The sequence below is a fragment of the Suricata suricatta genome, chromosome 17 (genome assembly GCF_006229205.1).
Source record: "Suricata suricatta isolate VVHF042 chromosome 17, meerkat_22Aug2017_6uvM2_HiC, whole genome shotgun sequence".
In the NCBI taxonomy this organism is placed as follows: Eukaryota; Metazoa; Chordata; class Mammalia; order Carnivora; family Herpestidae; genus Suricata; species Suricata suricatta.
Window position 1 is genome coordinate 10,852,539 of NC_043716.1, and position 10,316 is coordinate 10,862,854.

The 10,316-nt window shown below is 55.7% G+C and overlaps 1 long non-coding RNA gene across 4 annotated transcripts; it reads left to right on the forward strand.

The window, feature by feature from the left end:
- Positions 1-6: 6 nt before the first annotated feature.
- On the forward strand, positions 7-10,053 carry LOC115282181. Of its 4 annotated transcripts, none has more exons than XR_003904541.1 (5): positions 7-98; positions 1,135-1,311; positions 7,794-7,929; positions 8,727-8,902; positions 9,387-10,053. It is a non-coding gene; the product is annotated as an uncharacterized LOC115282181 (long non-coding RNA). The 4 variants fall into 4 exon arrangements; XR_003904542.1 differs by lacking the exon at positions 7-98 and adding an exon at positions 145-789; XR_003904540.1 differs by lacking the exon at positions 7-98 and having other exon boundaries at positions 145-1,311.
- Positions 10,054-10,316: the final 263 nt, after the last annotated feature.

A 10,316-nucleotide genomic window follows, 5' to 3' on the forward strand; every position in this document is an offset into this window, starting at 1 on the left:
AGGCCCCCGACCCCTCCCGGCGTCGCCGGCTCGCCGGCCGGGGCTTGTCAGGCCGGACGCCGCGGAGGAGGCCCCGGCGCGGCCAAGATGCCAAGATGGTGGGCGCCGCGGGTGGGGAGCGGAGGGGAGGGCAGGAAGCGCGGGCGTTTGCCCTCTCGCCGCCCCCTCTCGAGGTTGAGGAGAGGAGAGGAAATGGCCCCGGAGGCGATAATCGAGCTGCCAGTGTGTCTGGCCTGACAGCTCCTACCTAAGCCTTTCCCCGGAGGCCCGAGGCCAGCCCAGCCCCTGGAGGCGGGCCGGGCTGAGACAGCCCGCGCTGGGATCCACAATTTGACACCCGTCCCCTTCCACCGCTCCCCACTCCACGAGCTCCCCACCAAACGCCCCTCGCCATCTCAGAAAGAAGGCCCCAGAAGGCCCTGTCTTCTGTGTCCCTTCCCCCAACCTCCACCCCTAGGTGAAGCGGGCAGTGTTTGGTTCCCCAGGCCTGGGGGCCTGAGATGCCAGCCTCTACCCACCTACACCCGAGGCATCAGTTGCTGGACAGCACGAACCCCTTTGCCTTCAGTAGGGCTGCCTTCGAAGACTCCTGGGCACCTGCAGCTCTGAGCAGCCCTCCCTGCGCTCCGTCCCGGGAGATCCAGCTAAGCTGACAGCTCCCCGGGGAGACCCTGATCCCCTCTTACCCTGTGTTCTCCCAGCAACAATGAGGGGCAAGAGTAGGATGGGAACTCACACGGACTGGGCCAGGCCAGTTTGGCCAGATGACTATCTTCCTGAGTCCTGCATGTGAGTGACTGCCCAGGTTCCTCGGGCAAACAAGCCCAGATCTGTTAGGAAGTGCAGTGGCAGAGCTGGGACTGAGCCAGGCTGTGACTCCGGATGCCCGTCCACACATAGTGGCACTCCCTGCTCCCCAGCCGCCTGGCTAGGGCTGGCCGGGCTGCCTATCTCTGGCCCAGAGCGATGGCCTGCTCTCCCAGTCCCTCCTCCTCCCCACTACCACGGGCCTGGCTTCCCTTCTGAGCCGCCAATCTGCAAGCCACACAAAGCCCTGTTTGTTTGCTTTCTCTGCTGCTCCCTCTGGATCCGATGTCTTTCTCTGCTACCTGCCGGCCTGGCTTCCTCTCCAAGCTGTCCTCCCAGCCAGCTGAAGGGAAGGAGGGGGCGGCCATTCCAGCAGGCCCTGCCTCACAGCCACCCCAGCATTCCTCAAATCCACCTCCTCAGTGCCAGGGCACCCAGCTGGGGCAGCCTGACCCACAATGGCTTTGCAGCCCCCTTGCAGCCTCTCAGAACGTAGGGCACCAGGTAGGTGGTAGAACGGGGAAAGATGCCTGCAGCCAGGGGCTGGGGCAGGGGGGAGGGGAGCCCAAGAGGCGCAGCCAACCTCCCCTCTCCTTTTGTGAGCAAGGCTTGTTTTGTTTGTCAATCAGGAAGGCTGCCCCTGACTTCCCAGCAACCCTCTCTCAGGCTGCCAGGAGATAAGGAGATGAATAGGGCCAGGAGGGCTGAATTGGAGGAGGCAGAGGGACACCCTGGTTTTATGGCCCTCCCCCGCCCCCTCAGTCTTTCTGGGGGTTCCTGGGTGTCCTAAGCTCTGGGACAAGAACTTACAGGTCGCACTGGGAGTCTCACATGGTAGGCGCCCCCTCAGTGCCCATCCTGGGCAGGCACCTGAGCAGATGCCTCTACATAGTGGGCACCCCAGGGCGTGCAGCCCCGGGCACCCGCTGCTGTGTCTTGGGAAGCCTCATCAGCCTGAGCTGAAGCAGGGCTCTCACGGGGAAGAAAAATAAACACCCGCATTCCACACCACCTTCTCTACCTGCAGAGCGGGGGCTGCCCTCTCTCCCCGTTCAAATAAAGAAACCCAATACTGATACCACACAAGATCCAACAATCTCTCCTGGTTCCCTCTACCCAGGGCTCTTTTATTGCACCCTGCCACACTGGGTGGCCCAGGGCAGGCCCTAACCTCCCTGGGCCTCCCTCTTCCCCTTCCTGTCCCCTCCATGAAGAGTTTAACCCTTACGGCAACTCAGGATAAAGGCATGATTATGCTCCCCTGACAAATGACAGGAGGCTCCAAGAGAGAAAGCCACACAGATAAACTGCCCCACTCAGAATTCGAGCTCATTCCTGTCGGATTCTAAGTCCTAAAAACTTCCCACCGGGCTGTGGTATTATTTCACAGCCAGTGATTATCTGCCAAATGGATGAGTGACTACTGTGAGGAGGTGAGTGAGGGGTAGGTAGGTACAACCAGCAGATGTCGCTTCCAATTTCAGCTCTGTCCCTTGGATGCTGTGTGACCTCAAGCAAGTCCCTTAACCTCTCTGAGCTTCAGCTTCCTTGAGAATCTATATAGGGCAGCTGATCAGGCTCAGAGAGGACAGATCACCCAATGCCCAGTGAAATAGCAGGCTCTCATTAAATGATGGCTTTTTTTCTGTGATCCCTTTCAGCATTCAGAGACAGACTTCCACTTCTTAGAGGAACCAGACCGCTCCCACCTCAGCTTTCACGCATCTGGTCCTGTTGCCAGTAGTTGCACCCGCCCGGTCACCATCTCTGGCCCTCTGGAATGCTCAAGGCTAAGGCCAAGGGCTGCTAAGCTGAGCTCCCCAGGCTCCTGTCCTGCCCAGGAGACCAGGGCCTCTCTGTTTAATTAGCCAGGGTGAGGGCCCCTGGGGACAATGTCACCCTAAGGGAACAAAGCCAGCTCCGTCCACATCCTGCTGGACTCCAGAAAAGAGAACCACTCAATTAAGTCTGATTTGCCAAAACGTCTGTTTTTAGTGCTATTTTGGGCCACGGTGGGGATTTTCTGTGCTTGTCTCAAAGGTACCCTAAACCAGATTCCTTCCTAACCTCCCCCACCCCAACTGTGTTTGAAATGAAAATATGTTCTTCCTCTTCTCTCTCTTTCCTTTTTCCTGCTTCTCTTTCCCACCTATCAGAGGGATGCAAATGAGAGACAGGGTGAGGGGAGAGGTTGTGGGGGGCACAGGAGGACAGCAATCCCACCGACAGGCCCCCACAGCTCAAGTCCCCAGAGCACAGCGTACTGGGAGCTGTAGTTCCCTCAAACCAGGCTGAAGGCTGAGAGCTCCTCCCCGCCTCTGGAAGCCCCTGAAGCCTGATCGTTTTCGGCTTTCTCCCCAGACGCACGCCCGGCGCCTGTCCTTCCCTCCACATACCCTTGTCTTCTGCCTCTCAGCTTCTGCTTAGCATGTGCCCTCTGCCTGGCAACCCTCCCTCCCCAAGGTCTCTCCTCCATGGAGCGGAAAGCCTTTTCCTGCACTTTACCTTCTTAGCTTGCAACGCAATTACAATTAAATCCACATCTATGCAATCATGTCTTTAATGTCTGCGAACTCGCCAGACTCTAGGCTTCAAAAGGGCAGGGGCAGCATCTGCTGGGTCACCGCCTTTTCTCCAGGGCAGGCTGTCACCCGCCCTTGGCACTGTGGACATTCTGGACCAGATAATTTGTGGTGGGGGCTATTCCCGTGCACCCTAGGGAGTTTAGCAGCACCCCTGGCCTCTCCTCACTAGATGCCAGCACCTTCCCAGCTGAGACAACCAAAAATGTCTCTGGACATGGCCCACACGTCTCCTCCCCCCCAACTGAGAACCACAGCCCTCCGAGAATGAACGAATGCATGGGTCCTCTTCCCTCCCCCAACAGAACAGGTGATTTTTATTTTATCTCTTTACCTAGTATCATAATCATGTCCAAAATTAGTTTTCCCTATCAGACCAGAAGCTTCCAGAGACCAGGCCCATGTGACCTCAGCTGGGTATCAATGCTGACTGCGCATAACTTCCCTGGGAGAATAACCCTCAAGGTGTCAGAGAGCGCCAGACTGAGGCCTAGCTCTGGTCCCCCCGTTCCCCCGTTGCCAATGTCCTGGATGATGGTGTGACTTTGCTACGCTGGCTAAACTTCTCTGGGTGTCAGTGGCTCTGTCGCAAGTCACTGTGACAAGTGTTTGTCCTGCTGGGCTAGTGGAAGGTGTACAACTTCACATCTCTAAGGAGCTGTAGCCCCCCAAAAGAAACTTTCAGGTGGTTTTCAATTTACATTTACATTTTCTGAGAATTTTTATTATTATAACTGGTGACACTGATAAACCACTTTGCCATGTGCCAAGTACAGCTAAGGGCTCCCATCTCATTTAATCCTCTTAAAAAGAAGACTATGAAATAGGTACTATTATTTTCATTTCTTGATAGGCATGGAAATAAATAGTAGCTCAGAGCGCAGGAGGGGCCTAAGACACCCATATGTGGTCTGGTGGCATCTGGCACCTGAGAATGTCTCCAACAGAAAACACTTTTTTTTTTTTAAACATTTATTTATTTTTGAGAGAGAGAAAGAGCATGAGCCGGGGAGGGGCAGAGAAAGAGGGAGACACAGAATCCGAAGCAGACTCCAGGCTCTGAGCTGTCAGCACAGAACCTGACGCAGGGCGCGAACCCATGAACTGCAAGATCATGACCTCAGCTGAAGTCAGACGCTTAACTGACTGAGCCCCCCAGGCATCCCTTCATCAGAAAACACTGTTAGCTTCAATACTTGATCCTGAAATCTCTCCTACAGTCTGAAGCCCGCCTTCCCCAGCGAATAAAGCTCCTGCAGCCTCATTCCCACCACCAGCCCCACCCTGGGCGCCCCCTGGGCAGAGCACGTGTTCCAGGTGACCGACCAGGAAAGGTCGAACAAAGGCAGGAGGTGGCAAGTGCTAACTGAAGAGGCCAGTCTGCCTTGATGAGGCTTGGAGGCCCCCCACCACTGTCATCACTCTCAGGAGAGCCCTGGCTGGGACACATGTCCCCCAGCACGCTCTTTGAGACTCTTCAGGGAGGGAACAGAAAACAACTGGGGAGGGGGGCACCTGGGTGGCTCGGTTGGCTGAGCATCTGACTCTTGATTTCCACTCAAGTCACGATCTCACAGTGTTGGGAGATCGAGCCCCACATGGGCTCTGCACTGACAGCACAGAGCCTGCTTGAGGTTCTCCCTCTTTCTCTGCTCTTCCCCCACTCCCGTTCTCTCTGTCTCTCTCAAGATAAATAAAACAAAACAAAACAGTAATAAGGAGGAACCACTCTCTAGCACCTTCTATGTACCAGGCATGGCTGTATTTTCCCTGCATTAATTAATTCTTCCAACAATTCTATGAGGTAGGTGCTATCACTTTCTCTATTTTACAGACAAAGTGAGCAAAGAAAGTAAGTAACTTGTGCGAGTTAGCAAGCGGCAGAGCTGGGGATGTGAACCGAGGCCACCGAACTCCAAATACAAGGGCTCTGTCGGCGATGCCATATTAGAAAGGTGTCACACTTGTGGCTGTGCCCCCCACCCGCTGATGGGCGACAGGACCTCGAAGTGGGATTTATGAATGAGTGAACGAACAAATGAGTGAGTCTGTGGTTACGCGGCCACATCCACTGCCGCCAAAGTCACAAGTTGCCGGATGCCTTCTCAGAGCCCACCCACAGCGCTGGGACAGAGCCTCTTTGGAAACAGAAGCTCTGGCCAGAGAACTCTTATAATTCTCACCTGCCCCGCTGTGTGACTCAATCCATCTCCTCCACCTGGCGGGGAAGGACACTGTGTTTTGGCCAGTGTTACAGCGGGGAAAGTTTAGAGGCAGCCTGGCACAGACCTGGATCTTTATCAGGACGGGCCTGTGATGATGCCCATTTTAAAGGTGGGGATGTGGAGCCCTGAGAGGGCAGTCAGTACCTAGATTTGACCCAGGCTGGCCGAACCCCAAAGCCTGTGTTTATGGCCCCAGGTTTGGAACCTCCTTGCTTCCCAGATCCTAAGACACCCCAACCCTGGCAGCACGTTTGATGCTTGCAGGAACTAACACTCCCATCTTTGATGGGAGAGGCAGGTGCCGGCCCAAAGCAGCAGCTGGAACAAAACCTTTTCCTGACTCTTAACCAGCGCCCCTGATGACCGCCCCCCCACGTTGTCCTGTGCACAGTCCCCAGGAAGGGGTCTGGAGGCACGGGGGCCCAGCTCTGCTCCAGTCTGCAGGTCCTCCCTCCAGACCCCCAGCCCGGGGCCGGTGCCCCCTCTGAGGGAGCCCCCCGTCCCTGTTCGGTCAGCCCTCTCCACTCGGTCCCCAACTTTCTTTGCGCTGAGTTGCTGACTCCGGCTCACACACCATCAGTCTGAAAGCAGCTGACCTTCTCCCAATTTCCGGCGGAAACTGAGGCCTCAGGGAAGAGGGGAGATGTCCCTGCAGCTCCTAACCGAAGGCTGCGGTGCCCGGTGCCTGTCCCTGGCCAGCTGCATCCGTTTCCCCTCACAGGACTCACTCAGGCCCCTCCGTGGCACCCTGGGCGCCTGCCACCCTGTGTCTGATCATTTCATATAGAAAGTGGGTGTTCAGTGTCCACCTGGCTCTTGGACTTGGCAGGCCCGGAAGGCGAGCCCGCAGCTGGTTCATCTCTGGGGCCCCGTGTGAGCATGGGGCTGAGGCATAAAGCCCAAGGGGATGTCTGCTGGGGGAAGGAAGGAAGGAAGCAGGGTTCAGTGTCAGGGGCCTAGTACTCCTGGATACTTCCTTTCCTGATTCTGAGCACACAATTTAGCAACAAGAGCATCTCCTTCCCTCCTCCCTCCACGTCTCTCTCCCTCGCTCCCCTGCCTTCCCTCTTCTCCTGCCTCACCTCCCTCCCTCTCTCCTTCCTTCCGTCCCACACACACTATTCACTCCAGGTTGAACAACCAGCAGAACAAAATCTCTCCTTCACCAGCCAGCGGAGCCCCAGTCTTCTCCCCCAGCCCCTGGCACCCCCCCAATCACATTCCAGTCTGGATCCCCAGTGACCCAGCCCGGCAGCACAGGGCACAGCCCTGCCTCAAACCGTCTAGTCTCCTCAATCCCCGGGGAAACAGGACAAGCCAGTTTCTCCTCGGCTCCCTCAGGGAGCAGCCTGGGGGTGCTGGGCCCCTCTCTGGCCCCCACTTGTCTCTCAGAAGTCTGACAGCACAGAATCCTCAGAGCAGGGCCCTGAGAATCTGCAAAGATCCCGCAGGCGGCAGCCAAGGAGCTCAGGGGCCCCGTCCGGCACACCTAGCCCTTCCTGCCAGGAAGCATTTCCAAGCGTCTCCCGTGTTCCAGGCCTCGCCCTTGGCACTGGGGCTGGGAGCGGAGGGAGGTGTGCTTTCGGGCCCAGATGCTTCAGCTTTGTGGGGAGGACAGACCCTGACAGAATCACCGATAATTCCATGCTAAACACTATGCCACGGGTGTACATAAAGGGGGATGACTCAGCCGGCCTCACAGGTCAGAGGAGGAGGAGGAGAACGTGGGTTTTGGTCTTGGGAGGCAGGGAGAAAGGTGAAAGGCCTCCTAGGTGGGAGCGGCGGCCCAGGCACATGCAGGGCACAGAGGCCGGAGTGCAGGCCACTGAATGCCGGGAAGAAGGCTGTGCTGTGGCTGGAGGGAAAGGAAGAGGTTGAATGGGGCAGAGCAGGTGGGGGACAGCAGAAAGGGCCCCTACGGCATGGGAAGGGCCACAGAATGGCTTCAGTCCAGCAGGAGCCCCTGGAAGTATCTGCTACGGTCCCAAAAGATGGCTCTGGTGGTACGGCCCCTGCTGGGAGGGGCAGGGCGGAGGCAGGGAGGCCAGTGAGGCCCCAGCGACAGCGCAGCCTCTTTGGCCACCATTCTTTCTGAGCTAGTTCCTCCCCTCTTGGCTGTGGGACACACGCCACGTCCCTTCCAGCCGCCAAACACTTGCCTGTGTGTTCCCTCTGCCAGGACTGTCCCTCTCGTTCTTACTCACCTGAGCTCGAAGCCCCTGCCTCCGCAAGGCTCCCAACTCTGGTCACGACTGAGTATCTGTGCACCCACCTGGGATGTGAAGTCTGCAGTGGCTCCCTTGCTCTTTGCGTGGGTAAGTCTTACCCGAGACGGCCCCACACTCTTGCCCTTATGATCCCCATAACAACAACAGGGTGCCTTAAGGGGGGGGCGTTTCCTGCGTGAAACCTGGCTCCAGCTCCCATGACCACACTGGCTCCCTTGGGTATTATCTGGGTCTCAGTCACCCGCTGGGCTGTGACCTTTTTGGAGGCAGGTGTGCAGGACCTGGGGAACGATGGGTCCTTAGAAAATACGTGCTCCCTTGGGGCCAGTGAGCTTAGGTACCTTTCCCACAGAAACACTGAGGGTGTACACTGCTCCGCCTTGTCCCTCCCTGTGAGGCACATATTGAAGGGGGGGCAGAGCCACAGGTAGCTATGAAAAGCAACAAGATAGGGGCGCCTGGGTGGCTCAGTTGGTTAAGCGTCCGACTCTTGACTTTGGTTCACTTCATGATTTCATGATTCATGAATTCGAGCCCAGCATCAGGCTTTCAGCACAGAGACTGCTTGGGATTGTGTCTCTCACGCCTCTCTCTCTCTCTGCCTCTCCCCTACTCATGCTCGCGCTCTCTCTCTCTCTCTCTCTCTCTCTCTCAAAATAAGTAATAATACAAAACAAAACCAAAACCAAAACAAATCCTTAAAAGCAACAAGATACATGCATGGGCTGCCGTGGAAATAGAATAGTATTAATAATGGTCATAGTGCCAACCGGCATTTACTGGGACAAATACTGTTCTAAGCTTCATATGTTTACATGGAATGGCCCAATAAATCTTCACTACAGTCCTGTGAGGCCGGTGTTGTTATTATCCCCATTGTACAGATAGGACACTGAGGCCAGAGAGGTCAATAACTCATTCAGTATGGGAGAGAGCCAGGAGTCAATCCGAAGCCTTGCCCTGGAGCACCTCCCCCTGTGACTTTCCCAGGACGAATGGAAAGGAAAAAGGAAAAAAAAGAAGAATCTGAGATGGATTTTCATTTGGGGGTAAAAGAAAGGTATGTACTGGTATATAAGATACATGTATATGTAAGCGGTAGCGAGTAGCAAATCTTCTGGAAGGATACATTCAACTCTTAACTAAAGTTACCTTTGGGGTTGGGGGTGGAGGCCACTTTTCCTTTTACTCTAGATACTTCTGGGCTATTTCCATTTTTCACAGTAAGAATGAATCCATGTGTTACTCGGGTAATTTAAAAAGGGAGAACTCGTCAGGGCCTCAGTTTACGTTTATGGAATGCGTAGAAGTCATTTTGTAGGACTGTGTTTTCTAACTCTGAGTATGGCCCATTAGCGGACTGTGAAATCAATTTAGTGGGTTGCACCCAGCGTTAAAAAAATTTTTTTTTTCAAATGGGCTAAAACAGAAAGTATCAGCTCAGCAGACAAAGTAGAGGAGAGAATTATTTCACCGAACTTTTCTTTCAGTTTTATATAGCAGGGTAAACAGAATTGTGTCCTAAAATGTATTTCTTACTACAGGTATCTGGCAAGAGTCTGAAAACCACGGGTATAGACTTGGGGGTCTAAAAGGAATGAAGAGGGGCGACACCGGCAAGCGCCTCTTGGTCCAGTCTGAGTTCCAGCTCTGGGAACAAGCCAGAGGGGCCCCTGGTTCTTGGAAAAGTCCTATTTCGCCCACTCCGGAGTTGGCTTCTGGGGCCTGGATCATTTATTGGTAACTGCTTCCTCCAAGGCTTTTGCCTGTTAGAGGCTTGGCCAGACTTCTGGGAATGAGCCTCCCGAAGACCAGAAGGTCTGTGTTCACGCCTCTGTGTCACTCAAAGCTCCTAAGGACGCTCCTGGGGTCCCATATACACCCTCTGGTGTCAAAGGGGCGGGGTGGGAAACAAGATTCTTTTCCAGCTTCCACATCCCCAGAAGCCTCTGGAAACACAGCTGTGTGGTCAGTCGGGAGGGGCCTCCACTGAGTCTGCAGCGAGGGCTGCCCCCACCCTGGGTGAGCCTGACCTAGGCCGAGCAAGGTCTTTACGGAGGATGGGGTGGGGGAAGAGAAGCAGAGCCCCCAGCCCAGGGCTCCCATGGCGCCGGCGCCTCCACTGCGCAGCTCGCCTAACCCACCCCCGCCTCCCCTCCCAGGGCAGCAGACAACTAAAAAAAGATAAAATAAAAAGAAGTAATTCCCCTGCTCTGACGTCAGCGCGAGGTTTTAACAGCCCGGCAGCGGCATGAAACTGGATTGCAACCAGATGTAATGCCCTTGAATCCTCAACACACCGCTGCGTTGGAAGAGAAATAAAGCGGGAGGGGGGGTGGAGGTGCGGCGCGCTGGGTGGGAGGGAGGCGTGCGGGTCCCGCGTGGGTCCCTGACTCCGAGCCTGCCCAAACCCTGGGAAAGGCGCTGCGGGAGGGAGGGCTGCGATCCGGGCAGCTCAGGGCCCGGGTCCGCCA